The 23,426-nt window shown below is 43.7% G+C and overlaps 1 protein-coding gene across 1 annotated transcript in view; it reads right to left on the bottom strand.

The window, feature by feature from the left end:
• The window catches only part of LOC126282212 (fibrillin-2-like), a 687,537-nt gene that overhangs the window by 650,206 nt on the left and 13,905 nt on the right, over positions 1-23,426 (bottom strand). The gene's annotated exons all lie outside the window — the stretch shown is intronic.

Genomic DNA, 23,426 nt, shown 5'->3' with positions numbered 1-23,426 from the left:
AAAACAAAAAAGATAAAAATTTTAGTTGAAATTAGGAAAAGTTTGTGAGATATTTTTGAACTAACGAGATATACAAGAACTAGTAGTTTATCTGATGTTCAGTACCTAAGCAGACAGTATTTGTACCATTGGATTTAACGAAAGGCATTGCTGTTAACTACCTGAGACGGCTCGAGGAATATATGTCAGAACTATAATATGATCAAAGCCTTGTCAGATATTATAACAATGCACAAGAGAATAGTAAAAGCTGAAGACGTACTGGTAGCAAAGATGATAAAGGGCCCAGAGAACAATCCTGCCTGGTGGTGAATAATGGAAAGAAGAATAAAGCGAAACAAGATGCATTTGTTGAATTTATAATTATAATGGAAGTCGCGAACCGTGAAGAATGGAATAAGACGTGTGGATCCCAAGAGAAAAGGGACAGACTACAGAAAGAGACGAATAATCTAGAATAACTACAAAAACTAAATCGAAGTGAAAAATCAGTGAAGACAGATTAGTGTTAAGGAAGTTGTAAGGTTAAGATATGGCTGTTGTCGGTATCTTGCTCCATGTGGTTTCACTTGAGCCTCTTAAGTAATCCTCAACCGTAAGGAGAGTCACACTAATCACTCGGGACATCACTGCCTTCATTGTCAGCATCCGGCCGTTATACATTGCGTAACAGACTGCTGTATGACTTCGGACACCGCATTGAGTTCTGTGCAATGAGGGACATTGATCTCTAAATTGTTTAACATCTTTTGATGGTGGACAAGAATGTTCATTCGAAAGAGAAGACACTATGGAGAACGGTCTGGTCAAAAGCTGATGATTGTATATATTCTTGAGAGAAGTGATTGTTCATCGTCGCACAAACAATGAACTTGTAAGTAACGAAATAAACCGTCTCCCTCTTTTTCAAAGATACTACACTACGGACTTAACAGACTTCTTAGGCACAACGTTTTGCACCTTTTCCCTCGGATACATACCTCAGCCATGTTAGTTCAGCTATTATTCTGTCGATACGTGTGACTAAACTCGGGATTAACGAGTCTAACTCTGAAAAAGTTCTTGATAATCGGCGTTGTTGACTTGTAAACATATCTAGAATAGATATACAATACATAATGCATCTTCAGAAATTTGGTTTAGACATACCTTTAGGTAGATGTGCAGAAGGCACATTGATCTTGTTTATGGAAGGAGATGGGTTTCATATCCCTGTCCGGAAGACTTGCTTTTGGTCTTCCGTTAAGTACGTAAACCTGTTTAGGCGAATTTCAGCAGATTTGTTTGATTTCCTTTCTCGTTATTGTCCATCTAATGTTGTCACCCCCCTTCCTCCCCCCCCCCCCCCTCACGCACACACTCATCGTTTCCAGTGACCAGTTACAGGAATTCAACTAAGGAATTAACCCATTGCAACACAACAGACTTTTACCTATCCCAGGATATCATAGTCATCTAATTGTTTAGTATATTAAGCTAATCATGACATTTGGTGATGTCTTCAATTACGTTCGTTTTTAGCACATAAATTTCATTTCGGCTGCTGAGAAGAAAAGCAATGGAAGTTAACTGCACTTGTTCCCATTGCTAACAGTGCTTGTAATATTTTCAATATGTGCTCATATTTGGAAGAAAACAAAGCACATAGGCCTCAGGCGTATACTGCTCAAAACATTTTGCACCCCTTGCTTTTCTGTGAGAATGTGTGGACGTAGATTCCAGAGAAGCACGAATAGAATTAACTAGTCTAACGAAATTATAACAAAAAAAATTACCTTCCTGTGAAGCAAAAACAAAACCGTGACCGAAAGAAAGGCGTCTGTGAAATCAAAATCTGCTGCTGGCTAAATTTAATGCTGTGTGACTGCCCCTGCGCGTAGTAGCGCTTGCCCCGTCCTGCGATGGCCGACCTCCTGCGGCCATCGTTTCTGTGAGGGAGCTTACTGCGACGACGCACTGCAAGTTTCAGCTCGTCACGAGCATGCGCTGGACTGCTGCCTTCTGGAGAAAGGCAGTCACAAGGTGAGCACACATTCCGGCACTAGCCTTCCCAGCAACTTCTGTAGCCGTTCCTCTACCCACACAGTTCCCTTAGTCGATAGAACTGATTCCAGCCATATGCAAATAAGCCACGCGTAGGAAGCATGTGGGTTTCTAGATAGAAGATTGTGCTATCAAAGACGGGCATATATATACACAATATCTGAGAGAAAGATACGAGATTCGATGTTTATGACACGAGATCTGGTGGAACGATGGTAATACTGTACCACTATAGGTTCCAGTATAACGTTCTGATCTTTACGAGTCAGGAAGACCGGAATATACTCATAGTAGTTCTGTTGCATCATAAAAGGACGCTGCTTTTTTCTACTCTTGTGTTTTATACGATTGCATTGCGTTATCTCAGATGTTCAACAGGTCTGGATTTTTGAAACAGCTTGCACACAATAGCCAGAAACTAAAAATATTCATCATCACGGAATTTACTCTGCAGAGCACCGCCTTAGTTGACGTGCAGTTAGCATTATTGGCTGCTGACATCGAGATCCAACAATATAAGCTTGATGCAAAGCAAATTTTTTTTAGTTGTTTTATCTTCTTTCCTAAACTAGTTTCACGGACAGTGTTGCCATCATCAGTGAGATTTATCTTTATTGTGTAAGATTCAAAATTGCATTATTATAAACGTTATAAACCATTAGTACATGTGTACTGTTTGGTTCCCAATATTGTAATTTGTGAAAAGTTTCATAACGCCTTATTTAAGTCACAATACAACATTTGGGAGCTAACAGTACACATGTAATAACGTTTTATAATGTTTAAAACGGCGGTATTTCTGCGTGTATTAGACTAAAGAAAACGACCCAATGACGATGGCGATATTGTCGCTGTAACTTGTTTGGGAAAGAAAAGAAAATAAATAAAAACAAGTGTTTTGCGTCAAGGCGGACCTACAAACCCATATCGATGTTTTTATGTAAAGACGGACAAATGGAAGATTTTCGAGAGAAAATGATTGTTGAGAACCGAGTTTCGATTCCCGATGGCCATGTTAATTTTTTCTGCAACGTGAGGAAAACAACAAAGCTTCTCGAATAATATTACCTGCGAAGAATCCTTTACTTTGCTTTGTTGGCAAAACATCTTAGTCTCGATGTTGATTGCAGAGATGCTGAACACAGACAACGTGAAGTAATAGGTCAGGAGTTTAATTTGTAGTTTTGTCATACAAGGCTCTAGGGCTAGAAATTCGGTATATATTAGGATATTTTCATGCTATTTAACATGTTTGCTGGAAGCCAAATGGGTGTAGAATGGGCGTCAGGTGGGGAGGGATGGTTTACAGAATAGCAGAGAGCAAGGGCATACGACGTGAAATGGAATCATGCGTTACAAAGCGCTGTGCTTTTCAAACAAACATTGTATTCACACTATACCACTCTTATTGGTTACTACAGAGGTAGAACTAATAGGGAGCCTATTCATGAAAAATCAGCTCAACGCTAATTATGCTTATGTTACCTTTCAAGAGCTAATTTGCTCTGAGAGAGCGTAAGGAGTGTCGACCACGTAGACAGCTTGTCTGAAATTTGGTAGGCACTGCCGAAAATGATAATCCATTAAATAAAATAAGGATCAGACTAATTGCTCCAGGATAGCTCAGTGGCAATCCAGCGCACCACCACTTTAGTCAGTAACGAAGTAAGCACTCTAACGGACAATGAGTGAGAACTTATACGGGGAGGCAGGCGCTGATCGGAGCATACGCTCCAGACAGTTCCTCAGACTTTTGCAGTTGGTATATCTGTTTTAGACGAAGCGAGTTAGAAGCAGCCTGGGAAAAGAGCCTAAGAAACTAGTTGTGCGTTTCAGATTGATATATCAATAGCAGCTTCTCACGGAGTTACGCATAACCTGAAACTGATGGTTTCTGTTACTAAAAGCATCTCGTGATACTGATATGGAATGCTGGCGGTAAGTGCGTTTAGATATTTCGGCATGAAATAGCCGTAGGCCTTTCGTTGCTTATCTGCAGAAAAGGTTGCAGTATATTGTTTACATACCTAGTGGAATTTATGGTTTAGTGAAAAAGCTGGGTCCAGAAATACGTGTTGCAGTGACTGCACACCATACTCCTGTTTTCACATCATGCAGAGGTTCTTGATGTAACTAAGCAGAAGTTGCAGAACACCGACGTCAACTATTCTGCGTGTTCGCGTACCCCGATATATGGAGCTGAAACTGTCAGTTTCAGTACAGAGTAAACCAACTGCAGCTGAACTGATCACGCGATGTCCTACCGTCCCTTTCTACGGTCCCAGTGTTGTGATCCTGTAATCAGCTCTATCAGAAGATGCTATTGATTTACCAGTGTGGAGTACTGCTTATAAATCGTGTAGTTTATTCTCGGTTAAAAACATCGCGCTGCACAGTCCGAGCTGTGGGATGGAGGATATTGTGATGATGAGGGCCTGCCAGCTGGGCTGCTGGTTTCCGCGCAACGCTAGACACGGCGTGAAAAACGCTGTACGCTTATGTCATGGATTCGCGTGAACTAAAAAAAAAAAAAAAAAAAAAAAAATGTAGCAGCTATACTTACTTCCCGTGAACTAAAACAGCTACTATTGATCAAGTCACTTCCAATATAAAAAAAAAAAGTTTATCAAGACGTCCATGGAATGTGCTCCTATCTGGTCGTGAAGGCTGGTCACATGTGAACAGAAAGCGATGGAAATGTGACTAACGAGAACCAACTGGACACTGTTAGAAAACCAGTGATGGAGTTTTCAAAGAGATCAATGACGAGAACAACCTCATATCACCTACTCAGACAAGGAAAACAAAATCTTTTAGTCGTATATCAGACACAATAAGTTTTGAATAGACATGTTGGAAGGAACAATTTTCGGAAAAAAACAGAGGAGGCGAAGAAAGAAAGTAGTCCATATCTGCTGGAAGAAAGAAAGTGGAAAATAATTAATAAATGTAGAGGAGAGCACAAGATTTAGTTGATTATGATCGTGATCTAGATGTCCAGGACAGTGCCAATAATCATTACATTGTTTCTTCGCGCGAAACCCACTGAGGTGACAAAACTCAAGGGGTACGTCCCAATACGTCGGATTTCCTTTTGCCCGGTGTAGTGCAGCAACTGGACGTGACGTGGCGTGTTCTCAACAAGTCATTTGAAGTCCCCTGCACAACTACTGAGGCACGGTGCTTCTGTAGGCGTCCATAACTGCGAAAATGTTTTCAGTGAGGGTTTTCTGCACGAACTGGCCGCTCGATTATGTCCCATAGATGGTGGATGGGATTCATTTCGGGCGATATAGGTGGCCAAATCATTCGCTGCAAATATCCACGAATGTTCTTCAAACCAATCACGAACAACTGTGGCCCATTCTTTTCCATTAAATTTTCATAGTTGTTTGGAGAAAGGGTCCACGAATGGATGCAAATGGTGTCCAAAAAGCCAAACATCATCATTTCCAATCAATGATCCATTTATTTGGGCCAGAGGAACCTGTCAATTCCACGTAAATACAACTCGCACCGGTATGAAGCCACACCAGCTTGCACATTGCCTCGTTGATAACTTGGCTCCACGGCTTCGCGTGGTCTGCCCCACACTCGAACCCTACCATCAGCTCGTGCCAACTGAAATCGGTACTCATCTGACCAGGCCACGGTTTTCGAATCGTGTAGGGTCCAACCGATTTGTCGCGAGCCCAGAAGAGGCGCTGCAGGCGGTGTCGTACTGTTAGCAGAGGCACCGGCGTCGGCCGTCCGCTTCCGTAGCCCATTAACGCAAAATTTCGTCGCACTGTCCTAAACGGATACGGTCATCGTCATTGATTTCTGCGGTTATTTCGTGCAGTGTTGCTTGTCTCTTAGCACTGACAACTCTACGGAAATGGCGCTGCTCTCGGTCGTTAAGTGAAGGCCGTGGGCCACTGCGCTGTCCGTGGTGACAGTTAAAGCCTGAAATCTGGTATTCTAGCTACGCTGTTGACACTGTGGATTTTGGAACATTGTATTCCCTATCGATTTCCCATACATGTAGCTCCAACTATCACTCCGCGTTCAGAATCTGTTGATTACCGTGGTGTGGCAATAACCACGCCGGAAACCATTTCACACGACTTACCTGCGTACAGATAACAACTCCACCAATGGAGCGCCCTTTTATATCTCGTGTACGCGATATGACTGCCATCTTTACAGTGCATATTACTATCTCATGACCACCTCATTGTAAGTATCGTTTCAGCCACAGTACGTTCAACATATTTCTCCTCATACACACAGACACACACACACACACACACACACACAGTTCCTAATGCAGGACAGAGATGAGTGTTTTTGCGGAAGTGATGGGTGGTAGCTGGCGGTCAGCAGCTGTGTGTGCCGCCGCTGCGCGGCCACAGTCCGCTTCCGGCGCGGCGCCGCTCACTATCTGGACCGCGGCGTGGCTCTCCCCGGCCAGCCTGTTTTTGTAGCGACGGCGGCGGCCGAGATGCTCCGCCGCTGCGACACGCGCTCCGGCCACAGCTGTCGTAATGCTGGAGCCTCTCGCAGCGCGTGGCAGCCTGCCAGGCTCTGCACACTCCCGTGTCTTCCTTCTAACCTATGCACACTGCTCATCCGCCGGTGCAATTTGGAAACTAACCTCACACGGGAAATTGTTGCCCATCCCGTAAAAAACAAGAAAAAAAAACACTGGCCGCTTTGCAGATGGTGTAGAACTGCTACGGGAGAACATGTCACCCAGTGCTGTTGACGTAAGTTACATCTGTGAAGAAGTGTCCTTACACGGTATTCTTGAACTCGTAGACGGGAATCAGTACTTAATATATTGCATAGGAAGCTATGTCCGGAAACGTACCGCATTCTTTCCACGACGGTTTCAATTGACATGTTTAACTTATCCAGTTCTAGGGGTAGCGTCTTTGATTCATAATCAAAACGTCTTCGGTCCCGGGTTCAATCCTCGCCACTACCTAAATTTTGATAAATAATCAGCATTGGCGGCCGGAAGACTTCCGGCATAAGAAGTCAGCCTCATTGTGCCAACGGCCTTGTCAAAGAGGGCGGAGGAGCGGATAGAGGTTCAGGGCACTCTCGTGTCCTAGGGGTGGGAAATTGCCCCTAAAGGCGGAAGAATCAGCTATGATCAACGACATGACGATGCAGAAGGCAATGGAAACCACTGCATTAAACACACGTAACGTGTATCCACAGGACATGTGGCCTGTAGTTGAAGAAGTGTCATGGTGATTTCTCCATTGGCAGAAGATTCTGGAATAGTCCCCCATTCGGATGTCCGGGAAGGGACTGCCAAGGGGGAGGTTACTATGAGAAAAAGATTGAATAATCAACGAAAGGATAATGTTCTACGAGTCGGGGCGTGGAATGTCAGAAGCTTAAACGTGGTAGGGAAACTAGAAAATCTTAAAAGGGAAATGGAAAGGCTCAACCTAGAGAAGTGAAGTGGAAGGAAGACAAGGATTTTTTGGTCAGATGAGTATCGGGTAATATCAACAGCAGCAGAAAATGGTATAACAGGTGTAGGATTCGTTATGAATAGGAAGGTAGGGCAGAGGGTGTGTTACTGTGAACAGTTCAGTGACCGGGTTGTTCTAATCAGAATCGACAGCAGACCAACACCGACAACGATAGTTCAGGTATACATGCCGACGTCGCAAGCTGAAGATGAACAGATAGAGAAAGTGTATGATGATATTGAAAGGGTAATGCAGTATGTAAAGGGGGACGAAAATCTAATAGTCATGGGCGACTGGAATGCAGTTGAAGGGGATGGAGTAGAAGAAAAGGTTACAGGAAAATATGGGCTTGGGACAAGGAATGAAAGAGGAGAAAGACTAATTGAGTTCTGTAACAAGTTTCAGCTTGTAATAGCGAATACCCTGTTCAAGAATCACAAGAGGAGGAGCTATACTTGGAAAAGGCCGGGAGATACAGGAAGATTTCAATTAGATTACATCATGGTCAGACAGAGATTCCGAAATCAGATATTGGATTGTAAGGAGTACCCAGGAGCAGATATAGACTCAGATCACAATATAGTAGTGATGAAGAGTAGGCTGAAGTTCAAGACATTAGTCAGGAAGAATCAATACGCAAAGAAGTGGGATATCGAAATTCTAAGGAATGACGAGATACGTTTGAAGTTCTCAAACGCTATAGATACAGCAATAAGGAATAGCGCAGTAGGCAGCACAGTTGAAGAGGAATGGACGTCTCTAAAAGGGGCCATCACAGAAGTTGGGAAGGAAAACATAGGTACAAAGAAGGTAGCTGCGAAGAAACCGTGGGTAACAGAAGAAATACTTCAGTTGACTGATGAAAGGAGGAAGTACAAACATGTTCCGGGAAAATCAGGAATACAGAAATACAAGTCACTGAGGAATGAAATAAATAGGAAGTGCAGGGAAGCTAAGACGAAATGGCTGCAGGAAAAATGTGAAGACATCGAAAAAGATATGATTGTCGGAAGGACAGACTCAGCATGCAGGAAAGCCAAAACAACCTTTGGTGACATTAAAAGCAACGGTGGTAACATTAAGAGTGCAACGGGAATTCCACTGTTAAATGCAGAGGAGAGAGCATATAGGTGGAAAGAATTTATTGAAAGCCTCTATGAGGGTGAAGATTTGTCTGATGTGTTAGAAGAAGAAACAGGAGTGGATTTAGAAGAGATAGGGGATCCAGTATTAGAATCTGAATTTAAAAGAGCTTTGAAGGACTTACGGCCAAATAAGGCAGAAGGGATAGATAACATTCCATCAGAATTTCTAAAATCATTAGGGGAAGTGGCAATAAAACGACTATTGACGTTGGTCTGTAGAATATAAAGGGTGTTTCAAAAATGACCGGTATATTTGAAACGGCAATAAAAACTAAACGAGCAGCGATAGAAACACACCGTTTGTTGCAATATGCTTGGGACAACAGTACATTTTCAGGCGGACAAACTTTCGAAATTACAGTAGTTACAATTTTCAACAACAGATGGCGCTGCAAATGATGTGAAAGATATAGAAGACAACGCAGTCTGTGGGTGCGCCATTCTGTACGTCGTCTTTCTGCTGTAAGCGTGTGCTGTTCACAATGTGCAAGTGTGCTGTGGACAATATGGTTTATTCCTTAGAACAGAGGATTTTTCTGGTGTTGGAATTCCACTGCCTAGAACACAGTGTTGTTGCAACAAGACGAAGTTTTCAACGGAGGTTTAATGTAACCAAATGACCGAAAAGCGATACAATAAAGGATCTGTTTGAAAAATTTCAACGGACTGGGAACGTGACAGATGAACGTGCTGGAAGGGTAGGGCGACCGCGTACGGCAACCACAGAGGGCAACGCGCAGCTAGTGCAGCAGGTGATCCAACAGAGGCCTCGGGTTTCCGTTCGCCGTGTTGCAGCTGCGGTCCAAATGACGCCAACGTCCACGTATCGTCTCATGCGCCAGAGTTTACACCTCTATCCATACAAAATTCAGACGCGGCAACCCCTCAGCGCCCCTACCATTGCTGCACGAGAGACATTCGCTAACAATATAGTGCACAGGATTGATGACGGCGATATGCATGTGGGCAGCATTTGGTTTACTGACGAACCTTATTTTTACCTGGACGGCTTCGTCAATAAACAGAATTGGCGCATATGGGGAACCGAAAGCCCCATGTTGCGGTCCCATCGTCCCTGCATCCTCAAAAAGTACTGGTCTGGGCCGCCATTTCTTCCAAAGGAATAATTGTCCCATTTTTCAGATCCGAAACGATTACTGCATCACGCTATCTGGACATTCTTCGTGAATTTGTAGCGGTACAAACTGCCTTAGACAACACTGCGAACACCTCGTAGTTTATGCAAGATGGTGCCCGGCCACATCGCACGGCCGACGTCGTTAATTTCCTGAATGAATATTTCGATGATCGTGTGATTGCTTTGGGCTATCTGAAACATGCAGGAGGCGGCGTGGATTGGCCTCCCTATTCGCCAGACATGAACCCCTGTGACTTCTTTCTGTGGGGACACTTGAAAGACCAGGTGTACTTCCAGAATCCAGAAACAATTGAACAGCTGAAGCAGTACATCTCATCTGCATGTGAAGCCATTCCGCCAGACACGTTGTCGAAGGTTTCGGGTAATTTCATTCAGAGACTACGCCATATTATTGCTATGCATGGTGGATATGTGGAAAATATCGTAGTATAGAGTTTCCCAGACCTCAGCGCCATCTGTTGTTGACAATTGTAACTACTGTAATTTCGAAAGTTTGTCTGCCTGAAAATGTACTGTTGTCCAAAGCATATTGCAACAAACAGTGTATTTCTATCGCTGCTTGTTTAGTTTTTATTGCCGTTTCAAATATACCGGTCATTTTTGAAACACCCAGTATGAGTCTGGCGACATTCTATCTGACTTTCGGAAAAGCATCATCCACACAATTCCGGAGACGGCAAGAGCTGACAAGTGCGAGAATTATCGCACAATCAGCTTAACAGCTCATGCATCGAAGCTGCTTACAAGAATAATATACAGAAGAATGGAAAAGAAAATTGAGAATGTGCTAGGTGACGATCAGTTTGGCTTTAGGAAAAGTAAAGGCACGAGAGAGGCAATTCTGACGTTACGGCTAATAATGGAAGCAAGACTAAAGAAAAATCAAGACACGTTCATAGGATTTGTCGACCTGGAAAAAGCGTTCGACAATATAAAATGGAGGAAGCTGTTCGAGATTCTGAAAAAAGTAGGGGTAAGCTATAGGGAGAGACAGGTCATGTACAATATGTACAACAACCAAGAGGGAATAATAAGAGTGGACCATCAAGAACGAAGTGCTCGTATTAAGAAGGGTGTAAAACAAGGCTGTAGCCTTTCGCCCCCTACTCTTCAATCTGTACATCGAGGAAGCAATGATGGAAATAAAAGAAAGGTTCAGGAGTGGAATTAAAATACTAGGTGAATTGATATCAATGATACGATTCGTTGATGACATTGGTATCCTGAGTGAAAGTGAAGAAGAATTAAATGATCTGCTGAACGGAATGGTCTAATGAGTACACAGTATGGTTTGAGAGTAAATCGGAGAAAGACGAAGGTAATGAGAAGTAGTAGAAATGAGAACAGCGAGAAACTTAACATCAGGATTGATGGTTACGAAGTCAATGAAGTTAAGGAATTCTGCTACCTAGGCAGTAAAATAACCAATGACGGACGGAGCAAGGAGGACATCAAAAGCAGACTCGCTATGGCAAAAAAGGCATTTCTGTCCAAGAGAAGTCTACTACTATCAAATACCGGCCTTGATTTGAGGAAGACATTTCTGAGGATGTACGTCTGGAGTACAGCATTGTATGGTAGTGAAACATGGACTGTGGGAAAACCGGAATACAAGAGAATTGAAGCATTTGAGATGTGGTGCTATAGACGAATGTTGAAAATTAGGTGGACTGATAAGGTAAGGAATGAGGAGGTTCTACGCAGAATCGTAGAGGAAAGGAATATATGGAAAACACTGATAAGGAGAAGGGACGGAATGATAGGACATCTGCTAAGACATGAGGGAATGACTTCCATGGTTCTAGAGGGAGCTGTAGAGGGCAAAAACTGTAGAGAAAGACAGAGATTGGAGTACATCCATCAAATAATTGAGGACGTAGGTTGCAAGTGCTACTCTGAGATGAAGAGGTTAGGACAGGAAAGGAATCGAGACTTTTCTCTTTTCCCATTATACGTTGATGCGTTACACATCTAAACTGAAACCGTCGCAGAAAGGAAACGGTACGCTTCGGGACGTGGGTTCCCATTCAAAATATTATGTACTCGCTATCCTGTACAAGTCCTAGAAGCTTGTAACGGGAATTCCCGAACACCCGTCTCTTCTTTCTTCAGTGACTCCATACAACGTAGAATGGAAAGGAAGAAGAGTCGATATGGCGACATGACAGAATCACTGAAACGAGCAATCGTGGTTGGACATGCACGTGAGCGCGTCGTGGATGAAACTACCACTAGCATCCGTGTAACACGGCTTAAGAACAGAGGTCGTTAGAAGGGAAGGTAGTGGAGCGGCAGCCGTCGAGCCCAGAGGACGCGCGGCAGAGCAGCAGCAGTACTCGTCTGATAAACTGTAAATTAATCTGGTCTTTCTTTTTCTCACGTGCTTCTGCACAGAAGCGAACTGTACGTGTGTAATTTACTGTGTACTAGTGGTTAGAAAATTAATCGTAGTTTTTGTTTTTGCGTAAGTCTTGTGAATATCCTTGAGTAAATCTTCGCGTCGCCAGAAACTCCGTCACGCCACTAAGTTCGAATTTTATGCTAGTAGGCAGCACACATTTTAGATTAGTGAATTTTAGTTTGAATATTTGTGTCGTGCAGTAACTTTTTCGCTAACAGGATTTCTAAGAAGAGGTATCTGTAAATACATCAACTTCAGAGTATAGTGAAAAATCTTCACAGCAACTTTGGTATATTTTTAAACTCAGTAGCGCTATTTCATACCTTATATCTATTTTATACACAGTACTACATGGCTTGGGACTGTGCATGTTGTGAGCGGCTACAAGGAGAGTTGGCTTCTGTCCATAAACAGCTGGTCGGTGCGTTGCCTACCGCCGACAAGCTTCTGGCCAATGCTCAAAGCTGCGGCGACGTCGGGCCACCAGTGACGGGACCTGAGACACTGGAATCCCCTGGTGATCCGGACGTCACGGCGGCTTCTGATACGCAACATCTGACCGGTCCGCTCCAGAGTGGGTGGCAGACGGTGGTGAGCCCGCGTGTCACTGGGCGGAAGGCGAAAGAGGGAGCAGGCCGCGCGGCTGGCAACAGGTACGAGGTGCTACCCAGTGTTGTTGATAACTCTGAGCCAGCACGGGATGCCTCTCATGTTGGGCCAGCGGTGGGTATGCTAGTCATTGTGAGCTCGAATGCAAGGCGGGAAAGAATTGCAGTGTGCATTCGGTACGGTTGCCGTGAGGTCTCGTCCGTGGTGCGGAGGAGCCCCTGCGGCGGCTATCGAGAGCACTGGGTGTAACCGGCTGCAGGTAGTGGCACACGTCGGCACGTCGGCACCAATGACGCCTGCCCTTGGGTTCTGAGGCCATCCTAGGCTCCTTCCGGCGGCTGGCTAATTTGTTGAAGGCAACTAGCAACGCACGCGGCGTGCAGGCTAAGCTATCTATTTGTAACATCGCACCCAGGGTTGATCGCGGTCCTCTGGTTTGGAGCAGAGTGGAAGGTCTAAACCAGAGGCTCAGACGACTCGGAGACGTTATAGGATGCAAATTTCTCGACCTCCGCTATCGGGTGCAGAACTGGGTTCTCCTTAATACGTCAGGCGTGCACTAGACGAGAGGAAGCGGCTACTGGGAAAGCGGAGTACGTGCACATGCGGCTTTTTTAGGTTATAGAGCACCTCTCTTGGGAGCAAAGACGATTTGACTGTTAAATCAGCCACAGCGATCTCAGAGAATCTTGGTCCTCGCAGATCAGCGATAGAAAAGATTAATATGATTTTAGTAAACTGCAGGAAAGGTCCGAGAATTAGTATCGCTTACTGAACGTTACAATGCACAGATAGTATTGGGAATAGAAAACTGGTTGAAACCAGACGTCACTGAGAACGAAATCCTTAGTTCAGATTGGAATGTTTGGCACAAAATGGTTCAAATGGCTCCGAGCACTATGGGACTTAACTTGTGAGGCCATCAGTCCCCTAGAACTTAGAACTACTTAAACCTAACTATCCTAAGGACATCACACACATCAACGCCCAAGGCAGGATTCGAACCTGCGACCGTAGCGGTTGCGCTGTTCCAGACTGTAGCGCCTAGAACCGCTCGGCCACCCCGGCCGGCGATTGGAACGTTTATCATGAGGAGAGGTCCGTCGCCAACCGTGGTGGCGTGTTTATTGCAGTAAAAAATTCGACAAAATCTAGCGAGGTTATCACGCATTCCGAATGTGAATTAATCTGGGTGAAATTGAGTATCAAAGAACGGTCAAAAATGGTGATCGGATGCTTTTATAGACCGCCTGGGTCAGGATCTGTAGTTGTAGAGCGCTTCAGACAGAACCTGCAGAATATCAGTAGCAATTTTCCTGATAATGCCGTTGTAATAGAGGGTGACTTCAACTTTCCAGGTATACATTCGGAGTGTTATGCAAACAAAACTGGTGCCAGAGACAGGGAATCGTGTGGCATAGTTACCTTGAGCAGATAGAAAACCAACTCGAGAGCGTAGCGTCTTACGCCTTCTGGTAACAAACAGACCTGAACGTAGAGGAAGGTATCAGTGATCATCAGGCTGTGACAGCATCTATAACGACGGGTCCTACAAGGAATGTTAAGAAAGGTAGCAAGATATATTTGCTCAGCAGGGGTGACAGGATACAAATTTCAGAATATGTCAGCAGTCAGCATCAAATATTCCGTGATGAGGACGAAGATGTAGAGAATGAATGGAAAAAATTCAAAGGCATCATTCAATATGCCCTAGACAAGTATGTTCCGAGTAAGGTTTTAAGGGACGGGAAAGGTCCACAGTGGTTAAATAGCCGTGTTAGAAAAGCGCTACGTAAAGAGAACTTCATCTCAGATTCAAGAGAAGTAAAAAACCTAGCTGACAAACAAAAGATGAACCAAGCGAAAATGAGCATAAGGCGAGCAATGAGAGAATCGTGTTAACGAGCTGAGTAAAAACCCTAAGTGATTTTGGTCGTATGTAAAATCAGTAAGTGGGTCAAATTCATCTATTCATTCTCTCAGCCACCATACCGACACCGAAGCGGAAGATAACATAGAGAAGGCCGAAATACTGAATTCTGTCTTCCTCAGTTGTTTCACCGCGGAAGATCGTAACACTGTCCCTCCTTTCAGTCGTCGTACGAACATCTAAATGTCAGATAACCGATCGCGGAATTGAAAAACAGCTACGATCGCTTAGTAGTGGAAAGGCTTCAGGACCAGATGAGATACCTGTAAGATTGTATACAGATTATGCGAAAGAACTTGCTCTCTTTTTAGCGGTAGTTTATCGTAGATCGAATGAGCAACGAAAGGTACCTAACGACTGGAAAAAAGCGCAGGTTATTCCCATTTTTAAGAAAGGCCATAAGACAGATCCACACCATTATAGTCCTATGTCGTTGACGTCAATTTGTTGTAGAATTACGGAAGAATTATAACGGTTTTGGTAAATGAACATTTCCTATACAAAATTCAACATGGATTTTGCAAACAGAGATCTTCGCTCTGTTCCTCCATGAGATCCACAGCGCAGTGGACAACGGCGCTCAAGTTGATGCCGTGTCCCTTGATTTCAGTAGGGCATTTCACACCGCCCAGCATTACCGTTTAATGAAAAAATACGAGGTTACGGAGTATCGGAGCAGACCTGCAATTGGATTGAAGACTTTCTTGCAGATAGAACTTAACATGTCGCTCTTAACGGAACTAAATCGGCAGAAGTAAAGGTAATAACCGGAATACCACAAGGAAGTGTGACAGGACCGTTTCTGTTTACAATATATATAAAACATCTAGTAGAAAGCATCGGATGCTGTTCAAGGCTATTCACAGGTGATGCAGTTGTCTATACCAAAGTAGCAACACCAGAAGATAGTAAGAATTTGCAGAACGACCTTCAAAGAGTTGATGAATGGTGTAGACTCTGGCAGTTGACCCTGAACGTAAATAATTGTAACATATTACGCACACATAGGAAAAGAAATCCACTACTGCACAGCTACACTATTGATGCCAAACAGCTGGAGACAGCTGCAGACAAAATATCTAGGCGTAGCTATCCAGAACGACCTTAAGTGGAATGACCATATAAAACAGGTAGTGGGAAAAGCAGACACCAGCCTCAGATTTATCGGAGGAGTCTTAAGGAAATGTAGCTAATCCACGAAAGAAGTGGCTTATAAGGCGCTTGTTTGCCCGATTCTTGAGTATTGTTCATGTATCTCTGATCCCTATTAGGTAGGACTGATAGAGGAGACAGAGAAGATACAACGAAGAGCGGCGCATTTCGTGACGGGATCGTTAGGCTGGCGAGAGAGCGTTACGGAGATGCTAAAAGAGCTGCACTGGCAGACGTTACAAGAGAGGCGTTGTGCATCACGGAGAGCTTTATTATTGAAATTTCGGGACAGCACTTTTCAGGAGGAGTCGGACTTCCCTCCACATACATTTCGCGTATTGACCACGAGGAGAAAATTAGAGACATTAGAGCCAATAGAGAGATTTAGCGACAATTAGTCTTCCCACGCACTATTCGCGAGTGGAACTGGGGTGGAGGGATCAGATAGTCGTACAGAAAGTACCCTCAGCCACACACTGTTAGTTAGCTTGCTTAGTATGATGTAGATGTTCTGACCGATAGGGACCGGAGGTGAGAACCACGTCTTATCAGGGGAATCGGTTTCAAAGCCGATAGAAGTTGTTGCTGTCTACATGTCCATCTCAAACAGTTTCCGCGCAAACACTGCGAAGGGAACTCAATACAACGGACATTTGGAGACGGTTACCTCGCAAAAGGTCATTTCTCGTGGGAGAACCTGAAGGTAAACGTCTTCAGGAAGCCAAAAGACACAGAAACTGACAGTAGCTGTGTCTCGATTTTCTCACCTTTCTAGTGATGCAAGGCGGCGGCCCATCGAATCATTTAAACCCTAATGTGTGTGGAGGGCGTGGATCAAGTTGGGCTGACACTACGGTCTTTTGGAGCATTCTTCGTACTCGGCCCACTCATTCGCGATATGTTTTTCCTTCTTTTGCGAGGGGCGTTCAAAAAGTAATGCAAGACTGAAATTAAAACCTCTTGGGTTGTTGGGCTGCGTTACATTTCTTCAAACAATCGACGTTTAGATTCCTCTGCCGGGGTTTTCCTCAGGATCTTGTGATTGAGCACAAAGAGGACAACACTGTCCTACGAAATGCAATAGGCGTGGATCTCCGTTACACAAACTGACAGACGGCACATATACAACACAATGTATGGAGGTTTGCAAGCTTGTATTCAGTATTCCGGCGATTACACCGGTTATTAATGTACGAGCGTTTCACATGTGCAATTTTGTACCTCGCGATTACATTAACCAGTGATCTTGCAATGTTAATCACTTAAATATATTACCCAGACAGACGTATTGCCGAAATTTCGTTACTCCAGATGAATTAGTGTTACGATTTTTTCGTCAATGTATTTCAGCAGATATCACCAGGAGTATCCACGTTGTGAGTATATACGTTTCTTTTCTGACACGATGGAACGGAAGCACTGTAGGCTGTGAATGTACCTCCAGTGACAGAAAGTACAAGATGCAGAGCTTCATTGTGGATACGTGAATGCTATCGGTGACAAAGTTACATGTCACACTTTTATCTGCAGGAACAGATTCGAATCCTAAGCGACGATAAACTTTAAACATTTTTATTAGGGTTTATATTCCCGAAGAAGCTAGCTGTTAAGGTTGCATTACCTAAGAATGTTGGTGAGGATTGCTGTCAGGTAAGGAACGTGTAGAAAGCGGGGTGTCATTTGTATTCGCGATCGGCGTGACGCCCGCCCCTGTGTCGGCGAGCGAGTACCGGTAATAAATGGCGAGGGGCGCGCGTGTGGTGCCCCGACGGCGGCTCGTGAGAGCTGACCGGTGTCTGTCCTGCCAGCTGGGGGCAAGGCGCCTCTCTCACCACCGCGTGTGCCTCAGCTTACAGCGTAGCAGCCACAAGGTGTAACAGCTGTACAGTGTTTTCGTTGTCACTCTTTCAAAGTAATAGATAGTGTCATTTGCTCCATTTTATCTTGTTGTTGTTGTTGTGGTCTTCAGTCCTGAGACTGGTTTGATGCAGCTCTCCATGCTACTCTATCCTGTGCAAGCTTCTTCATCTCCCAGTACCTACTACAACCTACATCCTTCTGAATCTGCTTAGTGTACTCATCTCTCGGTCTCCCTCTACGATTTTTACCCTCCACACTGCCCTCCAGTGCTAAATTTGTGATCCCTTGATGCCTCAAAACATGTCCTACCAACCGATCCCTTCTTCTAGTCAAGTTGTGCCACAAACTTCTCTTCTCCCCAGTCCTATTCAATACCTCCTCATTAGTTACGTGATCTATCCACCTTATCTTCAGTATTCTTCTGTAGCACCACATTTCGAAAGCTTCTATTCTCTTCTTGTCCAAACTAGTTATCGTCCATGTTTCACTTCCATACATGGCTACACTCCAAACAAATATTTTCAGAAATGACTTCCTGACACTTAAATCTATATTCGATGTTAACAAATTTCTCTTCTTCAGAAACGCTTTCCTTGCCATTGCCAGTCTACATTTTATATCCTCTCTACTTCGACCATCATCAGTTATTTTACTTCCTAAATAGCAAAACTCCTTTACTACTTTAAGTGTCTCATTTCCTAATATAATTCCCTCAGCATCACCCGATTTAATTTGACTACATTCCATTATCCTCGTTTTGCTTTTGTTGATGTTCATCTTATATCCTCCTTTCAAGACACTGTCCATTCCGTTCAACTGCTCTTCCAAGTCCTTTGCCGTCTCTGACAGAATTACAATGTCATCGGCGAACCTCAAAGTTTTTACTTCGTCTCCATGAATTTTAATACCTACTCCAAATTTTTCTTTTGTTTCCTTTACTGCTTGCTCAATATACAGATTGAATAACATCGGGGAGAGGCTACAACCCTGTCTCACTCCTTTCCCAACCACTGCTTCCCTTTCATGCCCCTCGACTCTTATGACTGCCATCTGGTTTCTGTACAAATTGTAAATAGCCTTTCGCTCCCTGTATTTTACCCCTGCCACCTTTAGAATTTGAAAAAGAGTATTCCAGTCAACATTGTCAAAAGCTTTCTCTAAGTCTAAAAATGCTAGAAACGTAGGTTTGCCTTTTCTTAATCTTTCTTCTAAGATAAGTCGTAAGGTCAGTATTGCCTCACGTGTTCCAACATTTCTACGGAATCCAAACTGATCCTCCCCGAGGTCCGCATCTACCAGTTTTTCCATTCGTCTGTAAAGAATTCGCGTTAGTATTTTGCAGCTGTGACTTATTAAACTGATAGTTCGGTAATTTTCACATCTGTCAGCACCTGCTTTCTTTGGGATTGGAATTATTATATTCTTCTTGAAGTCTGAGGGTATTTGGCCTGTCTCATACATCTTGCTCACCAGCTGGTAGAGTTTTGTCATGACTGGCTCTCCCAAGGCCGTCAGTAGTTCTAATGGAATGTTGTCTACTCCGGGGGCCTTGTTCCGACTCAGGTCTTTCAGTGCTCTGTCAAACTCTTCACGCAATATCGTATCACCCATTTCGTCTTCATCTACATCCTCTTCCATTTCCATAATATTGTCCTCAAGTACATCACCCTTGTATAAACCTTCTATATACTCCTTCCACCTTTCTGCCTTCCCTTCTTTGCTTAGAACTGGGTTGCCATCTGAGCTCTTGATATTCATACACGTGGTTCTCTTCTCTCCAAAGGTCTCTTTAATTTTCCTGTAGGCAGTATCTATCTTACCCCTAGTGAGATAAGTCTCTACATCCTTACATTTATCCTCTAGCCATCCCTGTTTAGCCATTTTGCACTTCCTCTCGATCTCATTTTTGAGACGTTTGTATTCCTTTTTGCCTGCTTCATTTACTGCATTTTTATATTTTCTCCTTTCATCAATTAAATTCAATATTTCTTCTGTTACCCAAGGATTTCTAGCAGCCCTCGTCTTTTTACCTACTTTATCCTCTGCTGCCTTCACTACTTCATCCCTCAGAGCTACCCATTCTTCTTCTACTGTATTTCTTTCCCCTATTCCTGTCAATTGTTCCCTTATGCTCTCCCTGAAACTCTGTACAACCTCTGGTTCTTTCAGTTTATCCAGGTCCCATCTCCTTAATTTCCCACATTTTTGCAGTTTCTTCAGTTTTAATCTACAGGTCATAACCAATAGATTGTGGTCAGAGTCCACATCTGCCCCTGGAAATGTCTTACAACTTAAAACCTGGTTCCTAAATCTCTGTCTTACCATTATATAATCTATCTGATACCTTTTAGTATCTCCAGGGTTCTTCCACGTATACAACCTTCTTTCATGATTCTTAAACCAAGTGTTACCTATGACTAAGTTGTGCTCTGTACAAAATTCTACTAGGCGGCTTCCTCTTTCATTTCTTAGCCCCAATCCATATTCACCTACTATGTTTCCTTCTCTCCCTTTTCCTACACTCGAATTGCAGTCACCCATTACTATTAAATTTTCGTCTCCCTTCACTATCTGAATAATTTCTTTTATTTCATCGTACATTTCTTCAATTTCTTCGTCATCTGCAGAGCTAGTTGGCATATAAACTTGTACTACTGTAGTAGGTGTGGGCTTAGTATCTATCTTGGTCACAATAATGCGTTCACTATGCTGTTTGTAGTAGCTTACCCGCATTCCTATTTTCCTATTCATTATTAAACCTACTCCTGCATTACCCCTATTTGATTTTGTGTTTATAACCCTGTAATCACCTGACCAGAAGTCTTGTTCCTCCTGCCACCGAACTTCACTAATTCCCACTATATCTAACTTTAACCTATCCATTTCCCTTTTTAAATTTTCTAACCTACCTGCCCGATTAAGGGATCTGACATTCCACGCTCCGATCCGTAGAACGCCAGTTTTCTTTCTCCTGATAACGACATCCTCCTGAGTAGTCCCCGCCCGGAGATCCGAATGGGGGACTATTTTACCTCCGGAATATTTTACCCAAGAGGATGCCATCATCATTTAATCATACAGTAAAGCTGCATGTCCTCGGGAAAAATTACGGCTGTAGTTTCCCCTTGCTTTCAGCCGTTCGCAGTACCAGCACAGCAACGCCGTTTTGGTTAATGTTGCAAGGCCAGATCAGTCAATCATCCAGACTGTTGCCCCTGCAACTACTGAAAAGGCTGCTGCCCCTCTTCAGGAACCACACGTTTGTCTGGCCTCTCAACAGATACCCCTCCGTTGTGGTTGCACCTACGGTACGGCCATCTGTATCGCTGAGGCACGCAAGCCTCCCCACCAACGGAAGGTCCATGGTTCATGGGGGGGGCATTTTATCTTGACGGTGGAATTATGTATACCAGAGTACTTGTAATACTGGACATTGCAAATAAAAATTTAGTATGCATTCAGAAGAGAAAGGCTCTTAAAGTTTGGTCCACATTTGGATCCAGGTCCACTTGTAATGAGAAAACGAATTATCTATATCTGTAATTCCTTTTTATCATTTATTCAAGTTCATTATGATAGATCTACATCTACATCCATACTCCGCAAGCCACCTGACGGTGTGTGGCGGAGGGTACCCTGAGTACCACTATCGGTTCTCCCTTCTATTCCAGTCTCGTATTGTTCGTGGAAAGAATGATTGTCGGTATGCTTCTGTGTGGGCTTTAAATCTCTCTGATTTTATCTTCATGGTCTCTTCGCGAGATATACGTAGGAGGGAGCAATATACTGCTTGACTCTTCGTTGAAGGTATGTTCTCGAAACTTTAACAAAAGCCCGTACCGAGCTACTGAGCGTCTCTCCTGCAGAGTCTTCCACTGGAGTTTATCTATCATCTCCGTATCGCTTTCGCGATTACTAAATGATCGTGTAACGAAGCTCGCTGCTCTCCGTTGGATCTTCTCTATCTCTTCTATCAACCCTATCTGGTACGGATCCCACACTATTGAGCAGTATTCAAGCAGTGGGCGAACAAGCGTACTGTAACCTACTTCCTTTGTTTTCGGATTGCATTTCCTTAGGATTCTTCCAATGAATGTCAGTCTGGCATCTGCTTTACCGACGATCAGCTTTATATGATCATTCCATTTTAAATCACTCCTAATGCGTACTCCCAGATAATTTATGGAATTAACTGCTTCCAGTTGCTGACCTGCTATTTTGTAGCTAAATGATAAGGGATCTATGTTTCTATGTATTCGCAGCACATTACACTTGTCTACATTGAGATTCAATTGCCATTCCGTGCACCATGCGTCAATTCGCTGCAGATCCTCCTGCATTTCAGTACAATTTTTCATTGTTGCAACCTCTCGATACACCACAGCATCATCTGCAAAAAGCCTCAGTGAACTTCCGATGTCATCCACCAGGTCATTTATGTATATTGTGAATAGCAACGGTCCTATGACACTCCCCTGCGGCACACCTGAAATCACTCTTACTTCGGAAGACTTCTCTCCATTGAGAATGACATGCTGCGTTCTGTTATCTAGGAACTCCTCAATCCAATCACACAATTGGTCTGAGAGTCCGTATGCTCTTACTTTGTTCATTAAACAACTGTGGGGAACTGTGTCAAACGCATTGCGGAAGTCAGGAAACACGGCATCTACCTGTGAACCCGTGTCTATGGCCCTCTGAGTCTCGTGGACGAATAGCGCGAGCTGGGTTTCAGACGACCGTCTTTTTCGAAACCCATGCTGATTCCTACAGAGTAGGTTTCTAGTCTCCAGAAAAGTTATTATACTCGAACATAATACGTGTTCCAAAATTCTACAACTGATCGAGGTTAGAGATATAGGTCTATAGTTCTGCACATCTGTTCGACGTCCCTTCTTGAAAACGGGGATGACCTGTGCCCTTTTCCAATCCTTTGGAACGCCTCGCTCTTCTAGAGACCTACGGTACACCGCTGCAAGAAGGGGGTCAAGGTCCTTCGCGTACTCTGTGTAAAATCGAACTGGTATCCCATCAGGTCCAGCGGCCTTTCCTCTTTTGAGCGATTTTAATTGTTTCTCTATCCCTCTGTCGTATTTTTCGATATCTATCATTTTGTCATCTGTGCGACAATCTAGAGAAGGAACTACAGTGCAGTCTTCCTCTGTGAAACAGCTTTGGAAGAACACATTTAGTATTTCGGCCTTTAGTCTGTTATCCTCTGTTTCAGTACCATTTTGATCACAGAGTGTCTGGACATTTTGTTTTGATCCACCTGCCGCTTTTACATAGGACCAAAATTTCTTAGGATTTCCTGCCAAGTCAGTACATAGAACTTTACTTTCGAATTCATTGAACGCCTCTCGCATAGCCCTCCTCACACTACATTTCGATTCGCGTAATTTTTGTTTGTCTGCAAGGCTTTGGCTATGTTTATGTTTGCTGTGAAGTTCCCTTTGCTTCCGCAGCAGTTTTCTATCTCGGTTGTTGAACAACGGTGGCTCTTTTCCATCTCTTACGATCTTGTTTGACACATACTCATCTAACGCATATTGTACGATGGTTTTGAACTTTGTCCACTGATCCTCAACACTATCTGAACTTGAGACAAAACTTTTGTGTTGAGCCATCAAGTACTCTGAAATCTGCTTTTTGTCAC

Source organism: Schistocerca gregaria, chromosome 7, assembly GCF_023897955.1.
Source record: "Schistocerca gregaria isolate iqSchGreg1 chromosome 7, iqSchGreg1.2, whole genome shotgun sequence".
NCBI lineage: Eukaryota > Metazoa > Arthropoda > Insecta > Orthoptera > Acrididae > Schistocerca > Schistocerca gregaria.
The sequence above is the reverse complement of the archived record's forward strand: the minus strand, read 5'-3'. Positions and strand labels throughout refer to the sequence as shown.